We start from the raw sequence: 17,927 nt of genomic DNA on the forward strand, positions 1-17,927 counted from the left end.
GTCATGTGGCGAGCGAGGGAGCTTGGGCTTGGTAACATTGTCACTGGCATCTGGTGAGTAGAAGCCTGAGAGGGAAGCTGCTAATATCCTACAATGCATAAGGCAGCATCACCACGAGGAAGAATTATCTGGTCCAAAATGTCAATAGTGCCACTGTCAAGAGACTCTGCTTCATTTAGCCAAGCTGCTACAGAAATTCCAAAGGAGATCCTTATTTTATATGTATAATTTTATTTATTTATCTATGGCTGTGCTGGGTCTTCGTTGCTGCATAGGCTTTTCTCTAGTTGTGGTGAACTGGCGGCTGCTCTCTAGACCCCAGTGGTGGTGCTTGGGCTTCTCATTGCCGTGGCTTCTCTTGTTGCGGAGCACAGACTCTAGGTGCGCAGGCTTCAGTAGTTGTGGTTCGCTGGCTCTAGAGAATGAGCTCAGTAGTTGTGGCACAGGCTTAGTTGCTCTGAGACATGTGGGATCTTTTCGAACCAGGAACTGAACCCGTGTCTCCTGCATTGGCAGGCAGATTCTTCACCAGGGAAGCCCAGATTCTTCTTCTTTTTTTAATAAAAATTTAAAACTGCAAATGTTTAACAGTTTATAATTCATTAAGGAAAAAAAATATTCCAGGCAGGAAAAAGCCTAACATGAAAGTGCATCCTTCCCTTACCACCTCCCCAGAGTAACTAGTTTCAGTCACTGAGGCCAACTTTCAAGTGATTTACCAAACTGAGTAGAAGGGTAGCTTGCTTAACTTTTTTTTCTGTTCTTGTTCACCACTGGATTAGGGTCTTTCTCTCTGTTGTTTTTTTGTCCTGCTTGTGTTTTGGCTGATCTAAAATCTGGTTGCATCTGAGCCCAGTGAACATCAGAGTACATACCACTGAAAAAATGCAACACCCATAGTGTGCTGTTTGTCTGGCATCTTGTCAGGGCACTAGGTACTATGACTTGAAGGTAAGCACCACCTGCTGAGTCACTGGCAAGACCATCTGATACAACCTATGGTTTCCATAGTGACATCTCAGGGAATAGCTCTTAAGAGAACCTGACTGGTTAAAGAGATGAGCAATTTCCTTTAATTTGAGCTTTTTACTAATCTAGAAATGGGAGCATGATTTTGACCATAATAACTTTTCCAGTCAAAATCTTTTGGAGTGAAATGCACAGAGATGTTTGAAAAGTGAGGTAATCCGGATAGAACAGTGAGGGAGAAAATAAGAATGGTGGTGATATGAAAGTGTTGCTTAAGAAGATAGAGAAATGTTAGTAAATACAAAGGATTTACAGTAGCCCATCAGGAAAGAGAAGTTGCATCAAATGCCTTGCTATTAATTCTTCTCACTTAGTCACTGGCAGGACAATTTTCTCTGATAGAGCCAGAGGACGCAGATTGTTCTTGAATGTATTTTTTTTTTTAATAATCTCCACTCATTATCTTATTTTCAGAAAAAAGAAAGGGAAAAGAACAATTTCCCTTACTTGCCACCCACTTAACAATGTGAACATAAAACAGTCTGTCTTTTCCTTCTTTCCTTCCTCCTCCCTCCTTTCTTTCTTCCACCTCCCCCATTTCCTCCTTCTCCTTCATTTTCTTCTACAGTTTTACAATTATGGAACAGATTAGGGAGTTTTTTAATAACTAGTGTGACATCTGCATACTAAGGAGACTTGAGGACTGGTTATGGTCAAGGGATAATCAAGAAATCAGGCATCTTAAGCCCTTAGAGAACATTCATGGTCAGTTTGGATATTTGAGTAATGAATCTAGAACTGATTGCTATCCAGTGAACACTGATGATTTATACAGGACTTTAAAGACCCATGTTAGAAGGTAATAAGTAAATATTTGATTATTTGGAGAAAAGAATTTGAGAATGTTTAATTGACCAGTGTTCAGTTTTTTGGTATTATAATATTTATAGTAATGCTAATGGTATATACATTTGAAAATAAACATTACATTTACTTTGATCCTGTCCCATAAAGTTACTGAACAGCTAGAGTTAAATCAGGGCCAAGAACTCATTCGTTGAACAAATGAAAGAGCATTCTTTCAGAGTCAGCATTTATTCCAGCAAAGGAAGTGTGTGTTTTTAAGTTGCTTCACACTTGGGTCTCCTCACAAGCACTGAAGCTAATGTCTCCAAATGAACTCATTATTTTACTCCACCTTCCAAATTTCACCTCCTTTTTTATTCCCTATTTTTGAATGGCACATCACCCACAGAGATACCCAGACAGAAACCTAGGTGAAAGGAAGCAAACTTTGTAATTAATAATAATTGTAAGAGTAACAATAGCTGCTAATGTTTATGGAACACTCACAACACTGCAAATGCTTTGCATGCTTTTAAATTAATTTACTTTCCATTCTCCTAAGAACCCCCCAGAAGAACGTCATAAGAAGGAGCGCAATCTTAAAGGACATGTACATGAAAACAAATCACTGCAGTACATTTTGATGCCTGTAGGATACCATGGCAGCTCCCAAGAGGAAGAGCCTAATTTCCTGCTGGAGATGAAGAAGCCTCCAGAGGTGAACAACGACCATCCAGTGCTGCTAGTTCTGGCATGTTGCCTAATGAGTAGAAACACAGCAGGGCTGTTTTCAAAATAAATCTGTGATTCCTCATTCAGACATATCACTATGAAGGAAAGAAACTGTTACAGCAATGCTATGTTATGAACAACTTATTACCTAGGTCTAATAATATATAAGGTTTGGGCTGATATTCTCCAGGAAGATAAGAGAGTTGAGGATAGGCATTTGACTAGGCACTAAAGATTAAGGATCAGAAAGCACAAAAATATATTGGGGGGGGGGGGGTCTTAGGACACACGGCAGAAAAGGCAAGTGGCAGGGAAAGATAAAGGTGGGTGTGAGCAATAGAGGTGCTGAGCCAGAACAGGGTGCTCTGCAGGTCTGCATGGATGGCCTGGGCAAGCTCAGCCAGTGGCAAGTGCCTGAACATGCAGCTGCGTGCTCAGAGGATGAAGAAGGTTGGCTGCAGGGAAAAGGGAAGATGTCTTCAGATCTTTATACCCATAATTCATGCAAACAAAGGAGGGTGTCAGTTTTACTTTTAGGGTCAGCTTTAAAAATAGGCCTAAATGATTTTGTGGTTCTCCCCCTCTGCCCCACTTAAAAAAAAAAACAAACCCTCTTTATTGTAATTTAACACAAAGACTGAAAATACAGGGATTGGCTAATACATCGATTAAACACACTGTAGTTTTGTTGTAGGTTGAGGGTAATGTTGTTACAAGAAACAGTATTTTCCCCAAGGCAGTTCAAGAAATTCATGGAGAGGAATCTTGCAGAAACCCAAGGACAAGACCCCAATACTGCTGAGTCAGATACCAAGGCTCTGGAGCTGGGCGCTGGAGAGCCACAAGGAAACGGGACACCTTCAGGATCTGCCCTGTCTGTTCTCTACCAGCTGCCTTCTTTCTCATTGCTTGTAATTTCTGCTCTTTTGTAACTTCAACTCTTGTATGGCTTCCCTGTCCTGATCCAACATGGCTTTTCAGTGACCCATCAGTTGGCTCCTTACCTCTATGTCTTTCAACTTCAGTTCTCAAGAGAGGAAAATGCCTTAGTTGGAATCACTTACTTGGGGCCAGAGTCCTTTGTGGCAGAGTCACACCAGAGACCCTGGTCAGCAGATTTTGCCTTTGACCACTCTTGTAGCATGGGTTAGAGGTGGGACAGCTTCAGAATAAGCTCTGGGGAGGTAAGTCCCTCAGATGCTTAAAACCATTCACTTCCTTACTTATTGAAACAAATAGCAATCAGTATTTTGCAATCATATCAGCAATCATATCAAAATAAACCATATCAGTATTTCAATATGGGTGAGGAGGTAAAGAAAATAGAAAGTGAAGAAAATAAGAAGGACTTGGGAGTGCGCAGGGTGGGACAGGTCACTCCTGAGTTGATATAAGGGCACAGAAAGAGGAGATTGATGTCTACCTCAACTGACTTTGACTGCCTCTGCTTTCTCAGCCCCTCGACTCCAGGTCTCCTGGTGCTCCCCTGAACACATCCCAGTCTTGCATTTGCTGCTTCTAACTGAGGTAGGAAATACAAGGAAGGCTTCAAAGTCGGTTAAACTCTCTAAGACCCTCAATGTCTCCCTGGGTTTGGGTATAGACCTCAGCCCTCCTCCTTGTGGTTTTACCCTGAGTCCCAGTGGTGAGTACTGCCATGGAACTCTAACTAGTTCCTATTAAATTGGCCTCCCACACGGCTGAATCCTGCAAGCTGGGCCCCATTCACTGGCAAAATAGACGTTGGTAGGTGTCCTCTCTGGCTCCTACATTGAACACCATTTGGAAACCCTCCCTCCGTGCTCTGATCAACTACGAAAGAGCCCCTGGATTCTTCTCAAGTTTGCTAAACCACAGCATCTCTGAGAGCACTGCAGCATTGCCAGCCCCTGGAGCCCCTGTGTTGTCAGGTCAGACCTTCTTCTTACTGCTCAGGTCCCAGCAGGCCCTGCACCCGAGAACGAACTTTGCTAACTTCAGAATTACCTCAAAGGGAATTTTATCTTCACCTTAACAGGGATAAAATAGAAACTCTGTACAGAGGTGTTGTTGTCCTGCTAACACATTCGGGAAACCTTGCTTTGCATGATTTCTGAAGCTTTTTGTTGGCTTTAACACCTTGAACTTCCTCATGAAGAAACAGTTCCCGAAGGATTCCTTAATCAAAAATCACATTAGTTTTGTGAAAAAGTTCCCTTCAACAATTAGAATTGGTAGAGAATTTAAACTGAAATATTGAGTTTGGTAATATACATTCCTCAAAGCTATTTTCCTCATCATCTGTAATTTTAATTAAAAAATTCATTTGGACTTACATGTGTTATCACTGTACATAGAATCCCAAATATGAAAGTTTCAAGCTCAAATATAACAACTAACTAGAGCAAACACATTTGAGTCATTTCAATTCTATAAGGAAATAGGTCAGAAATTAATTTATAAAAAGCACTCTTGTTAATTAGATTCCTTCCAGGTGAAATGTGAAGCTTTGAATAGCATTATCCATTCTGATTTATAATTAATGGGCTCAATTTCTATTGTAGAGAAGAAATTTCCTATTCATCCATCAGGGATTTTCAAATCACCGTCTAGTCAAGACTATGGATTTTCCAGTGGTCATGTATGGATGTGAGAGTTGGACTGTGAAGAAAGCTGATCGCTGAAGAATTGATGCTTTTGAACTGTGGTGCTGGAGGAGACTCTTGAGAGTCCCTTGGACTGCAAGGAGATCCAACCAGTCCATTCTAAAGGAGATCAATTCTGGGTGTTCATTGGAGGGACTGATGCTAAAGCTGAAACTCCAATACTTTGGCCACCTCATGCGACGAGTTGACTCACTGGAAAAGACTCTGATGCTGGGAAAGATTGGGGGCGGGAGGAGAAGGGGACAACAGAGAATGAGATGGCTGGATGGCATCACTGACTCGATGGACGTGAGTTTGAGTGAACTCCAGGAGTTGGTGATGGACAGGGAGGCCTGGCGTGCTGTGATTCATGGGGTCGCAAACAGTTGGACATGACTGAGCGACTAAACTGAACTATTCATTTTATGAAGAAAAAATGTGAAATGTTCCCTATAGATGAAATATATATTTGAAAATAATTTTATTAATCATGTTTTACTTAGAGTATATAGGGTAGAAGAATTAATTACACAAATCTGTTTATATTGCATAATACCAATTAGGCCTATAGTTTGTGATTATAGGCAAAATGCTTTATCCTCTTTGAGATTCTGTCGTATCATATGTAAAATGGGTATATAAAATGATATACTTACATCTTCAGAGTGCTGAGGGCTTCTAAGAAGACAATGCCACATGGAGGCAATGGCAGTCTTGACAAAGAATTGTGTTTTAAGATCTAAGAATCAAAGTCAAAGGTAAACATGGGTGGTGCTTTTTATTTGAGTCAGCCAGTGGCTGACCCTTAGGCAGAACTTCTTTGCTGCTCTTACAAAGACTTTTGAAATCCTTGGCTGAAATTCGACATCTTCATTAGAATAACACTTTAGTAAATTACCAGAAGCAGAGTACAGTGTGTCCTGTTTGTGGCTGCCTGGTATCTACTCTGACGAAATCCACACTGTGTGATTATTGAAAGTGATGGAGCCAGACATTTCCTCCTCTCCCCATTCCCTTATGGGAAAAGCCAATTGGATGCTCCTGCTCATTGCTTCGGAGAAGGCAATGGCAAGCCACTCCAGTACTATTGCCTAGAAAATCCCATGGATGGAGGAGCCTGGTAGGCTGCAGTCCGTGGGGTCGCTAAGGGTCGGACACGACTGAGCAACTTCACTTTCACTTTTCACTTTCCACTTTCACACATTGGAGAAGGAAATGGCAACCCACTCCAGTGTTCTTGCCTGGAGAATCCCAGGGATGGGGGAGCCTGGTGGGCTTCCGTCTATGGGGTCACACAGAGTTGGACACGACTGAAGTGACTTAGCAGCAGCAGCAGCTCATTGCTTTGAATCTGAGGCTAGTGAAGTTATTATACAGGGACAGTTTTGAATTCACACATGGAGGTGTATCTAGCAGCAGCCTAGGGCAAAAATGGCAGTCATGTCCACTGAGATATTACAAATAGACCTTTCTTGCAGTGGGACTTTGGCCTGGTTCCTGCTACCTGGCTTTTTCTGGCTCCTCTCAAATTTCCAAGCTTGGAGTCTAGCCCTCCCATCCAATCTGTAATCTATCCTCTATCTTTCCAACAAATTCCTTTTCTGCTGAAGTTAGCAATAGTGAGTTTCTGTTTGTTTTCAAGAACAAATATATAGCTTTTGGCTAATGAATAGGAGATTGCCTTTTGGTTGTTACATTAGGAATGATTCTAATTTTAGTTTTCCTTAAGTAAATCGTGCCTTTTGGAGAATTAATTTTCTTAAAAAAAAAACAATGACAACAACAAAACAGTTGAGTGAGAACCCTACAAAGAACGGGAAGCCCTGTGTTGATTTGGGGATATGTTGCATATGAACGGCCTCCTCTTCCGACTCTTTTTTTAAATTGTGCTGGATCTTCATTGACGATCAGGCTTTTCTCTAGTTGGAGAAAGCAGAGTTTACTCTAGTTGTGATGTGCAAGCTTCTCATTGCGGTAGCTGCTCTTGTTGAAGAGCACGGGCTCTAGAGTTCACCAGCTCAGTAGTTGCTTTTCCCAGGCTCAACAGTTGTGGTGCAAGGGCTTAGTTGCTCTGAGGCATGTGGGATCCTCCAGGACCAAGGAATGAACCCATGTCTCCTGCATCGGCAGGTGGATTCTTCACCACTGAGCCACCAGAGAAGCCCTCCTCTTCTGATTTCAATGGGGATTTTTCCCCCCTATTGGGGATGTATTTTTTCCTTTCTCTTTTCATTTGTAACTCTGCTTCCCTAGTGGCTCAGACAGTAAAGAATTCACCTGCAATGTGGGATACCTGGGTTTGATCCCTGGGTTGTGAAGAACCCCTAGATGAGGACTTTGCAACCCACCCCAGTATTCTTGCCTGGAGAAGCCCCATGGACAGAGGAGCCTGGTGGGCTACAGTCCATGGAGTCACAAAAGAGTTGGACATCAGTTAGTGACTAAACAATAATATTAATATAATAATTTATATTATCATAAAGGATTCAGATGAGTGGCCTCATGAATCAATACAATATATAGAGTGAGGTATATGGGAAGGGTAGTGAGCTTTCCAAACATGACTGAGCAACTAAGCACAGCACCTCTTGCTTTTGATGCCTTTGAACTGTGGTGCTGGAGAAGACTCTTGAGAGTCCCTTGGACAGCAAGGAGATCAAACCAGTCGATCCTAAAGGAAATCAACCCTGAATATTCATTGGAAGGACTGATGCTGAAGCTGAAGTTCCATTACTCTGGCCACCTGATGGGAACAGCCGACTCATTGGAAAAGACTGAAAGATTGAAGGCAGGAGCAGAAGGGGATGACAGAGGATGAGATGGTTGGATGGCATCACCAACTCAATGGACATGAGTTTAAGCAAACTCCAGAAGATGGCAAATGACAGAGTAGCCTGTCATGCTGCAGTCCATGGGGTTGCAAAGAGTCAGACATTACTGAGCAATTGAACAACAACTTACTTTTCTCAAGACTATTTTTTCTCATTGCTCAATCACTGCCCTACTCTGCATTCCTGCCACTAGGAAGAGAGATTCCATAGACAGAATGAGCATAAAGGAATTTCTGGCAGCATCTGGGAAGGGGAGAAGAGGCAGGAAGGAAAGTCTTATCACATTTACCCTTACTAAATTTCACTCTCTTACATTCCCTGGGCAGTTTCTGCTTTTCACTCTTGGGGCAGGGAAATGAGAAAGGGGTAAATGTAGTAGAGTAAAGAAAACCTTCTTGTTGTCATCACCTATTCTCAGTCCTTTATTTCCAACTAGACTGTGAAGACCTTTGTATTGTTTATTATTGATTTCTCAGTGCATAAATAGAATCTTAACAGATGCTTGATGGAGCTTGTTGAATAAATGTGATGGATCTCTTCGACATGATTCATATAGATTCTTATTCTAGCTGTAGCAAGCAAGCAGCAAGTGAAAGTCGCTCAGTCGTATCCAACTCTTTGTGACCCCATGGATTATACAAAGAGTCAGACATGACTGAGCGACTGAACTGATCTGGACTATACAATCCATGGAATTCTCCAGGCCAGAATACTGGAGTGGGTAGCCTTTCCCTCCTCCAGGGGATCTTCCCAACTTAGGGATTGAATTCAGGTCTCCCTCATTGCAGGTGGATTCTTTACCCACTGAGCCACAAGTGAAACCCAAGAATACTGGTGTGGGTAGCCTATCTCTTTATCCAGTGGATCTTCCCAACTCAGGAATCGAACCGGGGTCTCCTGCAATGCAGACAGATTGTTTACCAACTGAACTATCAGGGAAGCCCTGATATTCTATTCTAGTTGTATTAAGGCTTAAAATAACTTTTTACAAGTTGGTTTGGGAACTCATTCAGGATTTATAACTTGTTCTATTAGAAATTATTTTCCAAGGATCAAATAGTAGTCTTATAAATAAACTTTTGTAAGGGAATTTCAGGTAAAATAGACACAGCTCTTTCAGTGCCGATGTTGGCAGTGATGGTTTAGTAAGTAAAAGAGATTTCAGCTCAAAGTTTATATGTGTTGATAAATAAAATATTAACAGGATCTTAATATACGCGGCTAATGACTTCTCTCCACTTAAAAATATCTGCTCAAATTCTACTTTCATCAGTATATCTGCACCAGGGAGCTAAAGTGAATTTTAGTAAAATATTTAAGACGTATTTTTGAAAGTGGCCAGGGAGCTTTAGGAACCTCCCCACCCACACTCCTCTTCCTACTGTCATCCTAGGCATCAATCCTTGCCTTCTCCCCCACCTGTCATACCATCATCTACATGCAACTTCTGGCTTCTTCCGTCTGCTCTGCAACTTGTTAGCATTGCTCCACTAAAATTATTAATTACCCAAATGTTAGATTTCTACCTTTGGATGTCTCTGGCTCCTCCATCTTTTTTCATTAGTGATTAAGTCCTAAATACCTTCTAATTATCTTTGAGTCTTTCCTCTCCTCTCCATCTCCACTGTCAACATCCCAATCTAGCCTACCACCAAACTTCACTCAAAGTACAATTAGGAAGCAATGGCTCCCTAATAGGCCTTTTTACATAAATTTCTCTCTCTTTTAACTTGTTCTCTATTGTTTGGCCAAAGTAATCTTTTCAAAAAGCAAATTTCACCATGATTCTCCTACGTTTAAAAACCTTTCTGTAGCTGACTATTGCCATTAGAAGAAAGTCCAACATTCTCAGCATGGTCTGCTGTCTCAACCAACATCACATCGCCATCTCATGCCAAACTCCTCCATCTCTGTGTTCAGACAACTGATCTTCTCTCAGTTCTTTGATCAGTTCAGTTCAGTTAAGTCGCTCAGTCGTGTCCGACTCTCCGCGACCCCATGAATCACAGCACGCCAGGCCTCCCTGTCCATCACCAGCTCCCGGAGTTCACTCAAACTCATGTCCACAGAGTCGGTGATGCCATCCAGCCATCTCATTCTCCGTCGTCCCCTTCTCCTCCCGCCCCCAACCTTTCCCAGCATCAGAGTCTTTTCCAGTGAGTCAACTCGTCGCATGAGCTGGCCAAAGTATTGGAGTTTCAGCTTTAGCATCAGTCCCTCCAATGAACATCCAGGATTGATCTCCTTTAGAATGGACTGGTTGGATCTCCTTGCAGTATAAGGGACTCTCAAGAGTCTTCTCCAACACCACAGTTCAAAAGCATCGATTCTTCGGCGATCAGCTTTCTTCACAGTCCAACTCTCACATCCATACATGACCACGGGAAAAACCATTGCCTTGACTAGACGGACCTTGGTTGGCAAAGTAATGTCTCTGCTTTTTAATATACTATCAAGGTTGGTCATAACTTTCCTTCCAAGGAGCAAGCGTCTTTTAATTTCATGGCTGCAATCAGCATCTGCAGTGATTTTGGAGCCCAAAAAAATAAAGTCTGTTTCCACTGTTTTTCCATCTATTTCCCATGAAGTGATGGGACCAGATGCCATGATCTTTGTTTTCTGAATGTTGAGCTTCAAGCCAACCTTTTCACTCTCCTCTTTCACTTTCATCAAGAGGCTTTTGAGTTCCTCTTCACTTTCTGCCATAAGGGTAGTGTCATCTGCATATCTGAGGTTATTGATATTTCTCCCAGCAATCTTGATTCCAGCTTGTGCTTCTTCCAGCCCAGCGTTCCTCATGATGTACTCTGCATAAAAGTTAAATAAGCAAGGTGACAATATACAGCCTTGACATACACCTTTTCCTATTTGGAACCAGTCTGTTGTTCCATGTCCAGTTCTAACTGTTGCTTCCTGACCTGCATACAGGTTTCTCAAGAGGCAGGTTAGGTGGTCTGGGATTCCCATCTCTTTCAGAATGTTCCACAGTTTATTGTGATCCACACAGTCAAAGGCTTTGGCATAGTCAATTAAGCAGAAATAGATGTTTTTCTGGAACTCTCTTGCTTTCTCCATGATCCAGCGGATGTTGGCAATTTGATCTCTGGTGCCTCTGCCTTTTCGAAAACCTGCTTGAAGTTCTTTGATAACATTGAGCTTACTCCTGCCTCAAAATGTCCACAAACTTTTTCTTCTATCCTAAGGGCTTGTCCCAAATTCTTCAGATTTTCTCAAGCACCATTTCCTCAGAGAAAACTTTCTGGACCCCAAAAGACAGGAAGGCCTCTCATTATGAAATCTCTGAGAGCTTCTCTGAGTGCTCAGGAGTGAGGTAGACCATGCTTGTTTTATCCTCAGCTGTATTCTCAGCTCCCTGACTTCTCTACTTTGTCGTATCCCTCAAAACCCCCATCTTCCCTATATCCTGAGTAGATGTTATTTCTTCCATTCTTTTCGCATTAGGACTTTCTCTAAGTAAAATGTATCCAAAAGTTATCCAACAGTTCTGAGAGTCAATGAGAGAGGTCTCTAATTAACCTATTTCAACAAGCAATTTCTCAATAAGAGAAATAATAGTACAGTCCATTCTAAAGGAGATCAGTCCTGGGTGCTCATTGGAAGGACTGATGCTAAAGCTGAAACTCCAATACTTTGGCCACCTCATGTGATGAGTTGACTCACTGGAAAAGAGTCTGATGCTGGGAGGGATTGGGGGTGGGAGGAGACGGGGACAACAGAGAATGAGATGGCTGGATGGCATCACCGACTCGATGGACATGAGTTTGAGTGAACTCCGGGAGTTGGTGATGGACAGGGAGGCCTGGCGTGCTGTGATTCATGGGGTCGCAAAGAGTCGGACACGGCTGAGCGACTGAACTGAACTGAAGACTGTGGTCCCTCAAGTTAGAATGCTTGGGTTCAAATTCCTGACTTTGCCAATCACAAGGATTATAACCTTGGGTAAATTACTCAACCTCTAGCTCTGAATGAGTTTCTTCATCTGTAAAGTGGTTGGGATGTTGGGAGAATTAAATGAAATAACATCTGTCAAAAAAGTGCCTAGTATGTAACACATACTGCACATGTATTAGCTATTATCACTTCTTAAACATGGACTCTATACTACATTAGACTAACAAAGTTAACCCTTTGAAGGCAGGGTTTATATTGGTCTTTTTTTTTAAGGTTTATTTATTTTTGGCTAAATTGTTTTGGCGCACCAGCTTAGCTGCCTTGAGGCATGTGGTATCTTCCCAGACCAGGGATTGAACCCGTGTCCCCTGCATTGGCAGACAGATTCTTAACCACTGGACCACGAGGGAAACCCTTGGTCTTGTTTACTTTGGTTTTCCCAATCACTAGCATAGTACCTAGCACTAAGCAGTTGTCCATTAAATACTTACAGCATGAAATCAAGAATGACTGAATGAATGATTGTAATTTGTTAGACAATCATGGGCTTCCCAGGTGGCACAGTAGTAAAGAATATGCCTGCCAGTCTAGGAAATGCAGGACATGTGGTTTGATCCCTGGGTCAGGAAGATCTCCTGGAGAAGGAAATGGCAAACAACTCCAGTATTCTTGTCTGAGAAATTCCATGGACAGAGGAGCCTGGCGGGCTACAGTCCATGGGGTCACAAAAGAGAGACATGACTGAATGACTAAACAACAACAAAGTATGAAAAATACTTATCCCAGTGCCCAGCATTCTTAGCTCACCATTTACAGGCTAGCTATTATTAGTCTCCAAATCTGGAAGCTAGTGGGTCTAACTTTTTTTCCCTTGTTTCCAATATTTGAGTCTCACTTCTGCATCTTTGGCTGTCCTCCTTTATTATGGAATTTGCCACAAGATGATTTTCTGTCTTCTCAACTTCTGATTGTTGTAAAAAAAAAGGTCAGCAGACTCTTGTGCCTTCAATAGTAGCCAACGCTTCCCCTGTCTGGAGCTTACTCTATTCTTACGGATATTGGAAAGATAAATGGGGATGATTAGGATGTACTTTCCAAATATAAAGAATTGGACTATAAGAGTTTGTCAAAGGGAATTAATATAACCAGATATCTGGAGAAAAACTTTATGAAGACCCTGTGTATCTCTAACCTTAATATCTGAGATTGTAGATATGATAGAAATCTGTAAATAGCATGTAAAAGCGAATTTATTGAAGTCTGAGACAACTGCATTACCCAGCTGTACACAGCGTGTTCTTTCTTCAGACAATGAGATAAATGAAGAAAAATAAAAGGTTGCCACAGAGATAGTTAAAGTATGACCTTTGGCTAGCAGATTAGAAGTGCATTTCAGCCTAGGAGAAGAGAATGTATTTCCTTTAAGTGATATTTACAGATTATTTCTATCACAATTGCCACCCAAGTTATTAAAGCTCAAATGCAAAACATATAAACATTGCACTTTATGAAGACTTTTGTTCTTTTGCTAAAACTTATTTTAACATTTACATTCAAATCTTAAAGCTACTATCTTTTTGCCTCAGAAAATGTATTTTTTAAAGTTCCTCACCCTGAGATATTATTAAACTCTTCCTTGAAATCTATTCTACCACACAGTTGGCTTCATTTTCTTTGAGGCTCATATTTTATTTTTGAATCATTTGTCAGAGGCAATATGTAGTATCACAAAGGATGCACCAGCACAGGAAATGGTTATGAAACATGGAAAGCCCACTTAATGATAACTCATAGTAATCAGTTAGCAGAAAGATTTGTGGATGGTAATATTCAGATCCTTATGCAGCCATTTAATCTGTTCTTCAAAATTAAGAAAGTAATTACAATCCATAGCTGGGAAAATCTGCCAGTTAATGCAAGCATTTGCTGCAGGGAGACAATTCATCAAGGTTAAGCTTATTTTGCCTGGTTGGGTAAGATAGGTTCTGTGGATAACAAAGAGGAAGCTGAATTTTTTGTAAATTCAATGAATTTTATGTCATTGTAAATCTGACCACTGTTCCCTGAAATATTGCTGCATAAATCCATTTTTCAAGTGTGATAACTTAAAAGAGATTTGTATTCCCTAGGGAAATAATAATTTCCCTCTTTTCCTGGCATTAGGTATTCAGTCACGACCTTCTTTTGCTCAGGCCAAGGTTTAGGTAATTGCTTCTTCTTTCCCCTATGCTGGTGGTGACTATTTATAATCTGTGTGTATGTGTGTGCGTGTGTAAGTGTATGTGTTTAATTGGGCATTTACAGGGAGGAAAAATAGTAGAGACAAAATACTTTGCTAAAATACCCTGAATTCCAGTTCAGGACCTCTTAAATTTCTAAATTTGGTGAGTAAATTGTTTCTCATCTCCCCATCATCCCCAGTCTCCATTATCTTTTTCTTAAATGTAAGAAAACCAAATGAGTCAATATGAATGAAGATCTTTTATGACTTGAAAAGGAAGGCCACAAACTACTTAAGGTAGAATATCAGTTTTCTTTTTTTCTGAAATGAAGTGGAAATTTAAGCAACTTCACACCTTCCTAGATTGGAAGAGGAGTTGTACTGTGTCCACATTCTTGTTTATTACCCATAAAATCGGTTATTTCATTTCCTCATCTAAGAATCTTTTTAATGTTTGTACAAGAAAAAGTTTGGCAAACAGTAAAATACAACCAGCCTAAATCCCATTCCCCTCCTCTTTTTCATTCCCAACTCTCTACTGGAGAGGTTAGAAATACAAAATATTTTCTTTCTACTGAGCTTTTAGTTGCGGCTGGCCATGTGACCCCTTCTGGCCAACATGGCCTAAACAGGGATCTCCTGTGAGGCTTCCAGGAAAGCTTTTCTTTCCTAAAAAGAGAGAAATTTGGTTGATGCCACCTTCTTCCTTCCTACCCTCATCCATCTTTCTTTTATGTTTTAAATGTGACTATGGTATCTGTTACTGTGGTAGACATATTATGACCATGATATGTGAGTCCAAAGTGTGAGGCTAAGTATGAGGGAACAGAAAGAAAAGGCCAAGGTATCTGATGACATCATTCAGCAGGAGATCTGACCTCCTGTCTTCTAATTCTATGAGACAAATAAATCCCTACTGGTTTAAGCCACTGTTAGTTTGATTGTCTGAATACTTACAGCCAAGAAAACATATTAATTGATGCAAGACTTGGTTTGAGTTTCAATCTAAGCATCCCCTACCCTACACCAAAGGATAAACTAATATATTTATTTCCTGGCTAATTTGGGTGACATTGTTCCATTTATATTAATCATTATAAACTTTTTTTTTTTAATTTGGTAAGTAAACTAGCAGAGAAGGCAATGGCACCCCACTCCAGTACTCTTGCCTGGAGAATCCCATGGATGGAGGAGCCTGGTGGGCTGCAGTCCATGGGGTCTCTAGGAGTCAGATACGACTTCACTTTCACTTTTCACTTTCATGCGTTGGAGAAGGAAATGGCAACCCACTCCAGTGTTCTTGCCTGGAGAATCCTGGGGACGGCGGAACCTGGTGGGCTGCCGTCTATGGGGTCACACAGAGTCGGACACAACTGAAGCGACTTAGGAGCAGCAGCAAGTAAACTAGACTCTTACAAATGGTGGGAGAGAGGCAATAGTTTAGTGTTATGGAAACATTGTTATGTTATGAAACATTATTTTATGTTATGGCAAAAAGATAGGACACTGAAAGATAAACTCCCCAGGTTGATAGGTGCCCAATATACTGCTGGAGAACAGTGGAGAAATAACTCCAGAAAGAATGAAGAGACAGAGTCAAAGCAAAAACAACACCCAGTTGTGGATGTGACTTGTGATGGAAGTAAAGTCCAATGCTGTAAAGAGCAATATTTCATACAAACTTGAAATCAAAGTATTTGTATTGCATACAAATCCATGAATCAAGGTAAATTGAAAGTAGTCAAATAGGAGATGGCAAGAGTGAACATTGGCATTTTAGGAATCAGTGAACTAAAATGGACTGGAATGAGTGAATTTAATTCAGATGACCATTATATCTACTACTGTGGGCAAGAATCCCTTAGAAGAAATGGGGTAGCCCTCATTTCTTCTAAAAGTCAGAAATGCAGTACTTGGATGCAATCTCAAAAACGACAGAATGATCTCTGTTCGTTTCCAAGGCAAACCATTCAGTATCACAGTAATCCAAGTCTATGCCATGACCAGTAATGCTGAAGAAGCTGAAGTTGAATGGTTTTATGAAGACCTACAAGAGTTTCTAGAATTAACACCCAAAAAATATGTCCTTCTCATTATGCTGCTGCTGCTGCTAAGTCGCGTCCGTCGTGTCTGACTCTGTGTGACCCCATAGACAGCAGCCTAACAGGCTCCTCTGTCCCTGGGATTCTCCAGGCAAGAATACTGGAGTGGGTTGCCATTTCCTTCTCCAATTCATGAAAGTGAAAAGTGAAAGTGAAGTCACTTAGTCGTGTCCGACTCTTAGCGACCCCATGGACTGCAGCCCACCAGGCTCCTCCGACCATGGGATTCTCCAGGCAAGAGTACTGGAGTGGGTTGCCATTGCCTTCTCCGCCCTTTTCATTATAGGGGAATGCAAAAGTAGGAAGTCAAGAGATACCTGGAGTAACAGGCAAATTTGGCCTCTGAGTACAAAATGAAGCAGGGCAAAGGCTAACAGAGTTTTGCCAAGACAATGCATTGGTAATAGCAAACACACTCTTCCAACAACACAAGAGAAGACTCTACACATGGACATCACCAGATGGTCAATACTGAAATCAGATTGATTATGTTCTTTGTGGCTGAAGATGGAGAAGCTCTATACAGTCAAGAAAAACAAGACCAGGAGCTGACTGTGGCTCAGATCATGAACTCCTTATTGCCAAATTCAGATTTACATTGAAGAAAGTAGGGAAAACCACTAGACCTTTCAGGAATGACCTAAATCAAATACCTTACAATTATAGTGGAAGTAACAAATTCAAGGGATTAGATCTGATAGACAGAGTGCCTGAAGTAATAAACTATGGACGGAGGTTCAGGATACTGTACAGGAGGCAGTGATCAAGACCATCCCCAAGAAAAAGAAATGCAAAAAGGCAAAATGGTTGTCTGAGGAGGCCTTACAAATACCTGTGAAAAGAAGAGAAGCGAAAAGCAAAGGAGAAAAGGAAAGATATACCCATTTGAATGCAGAGTTCCAAAGAATAGCAGGGAGAGATAAGAAAGCCCTACTCGGTGATCAATGCAAAGAAATAGAGGAAAACAACAGAATGGGAAAGACTAGAGATCTCTTCAAAAAAATTTGAGATACCAAGGGAACATATCATGCAAAGACGGGCACAGTAAAGGACAGAAATGGTATGGACCTAACAGAAGCAGAAGGTATTAAGAAGAGGTGGTAAGAATACACAGAAGAACTGTACAAAAAAGATCTTCATGACCCAGATAATCACAATGGTGTGATCACACACCCAGAGCCAGACATCCTGGAATGAGAAGTCAAGTTGGCCTTAGGAAGCATCACTACGAACAAAGCTAGTAGAGGTGATGGAACTCCAGTTGAGCTATTTCAAATCCTAAAAGACGATGCTGTGAAAGTGCTGCACTCAACATGTCAGCAAATTTGGAAAACTCAGCAGTGGCCATAGGATTGGAAAAGGTCAGTTTTCATTCCAATCCAAAAGAAATGTAATACCAAAGAATGCTCAAACTACCACAAATTGCATTCATCTCACATGTTAGCAAAGTAATGCTCAAAAATCTCAAAGCCAGGCTTCAACAGTATGTGAACCATGAACTTCCAGATATTCAAGCTGGATTTAGAAAAGGCAGAGGAACCAGAGATCAAATTGCCAACATTTGTTGGATCATTGAAAAACAAGAGAGTTCCAGAAAAACATCTTCTGTTATGCCAAAGCTTATGTGTGGATCACAACTGGAAAATTCTTCAAGAAATGGAAATACCAGACCACCTTACTTGCCTCCTGA

This window comes from Moschus berezovskii, chromosome 16 (assembly GCF_049115385.1).
Source record: "Moschus berezovskii isolate FMDL1 chromosome 16, NW_MosBer_1.0, whole genome shotgun sequence".
NCBI classification, from domain to species: Eukaryota; Metazoa; Chordata; class Mammalia; order Artiodactyla; family Moschidae; genus Moschus; species Moschus berezovskii.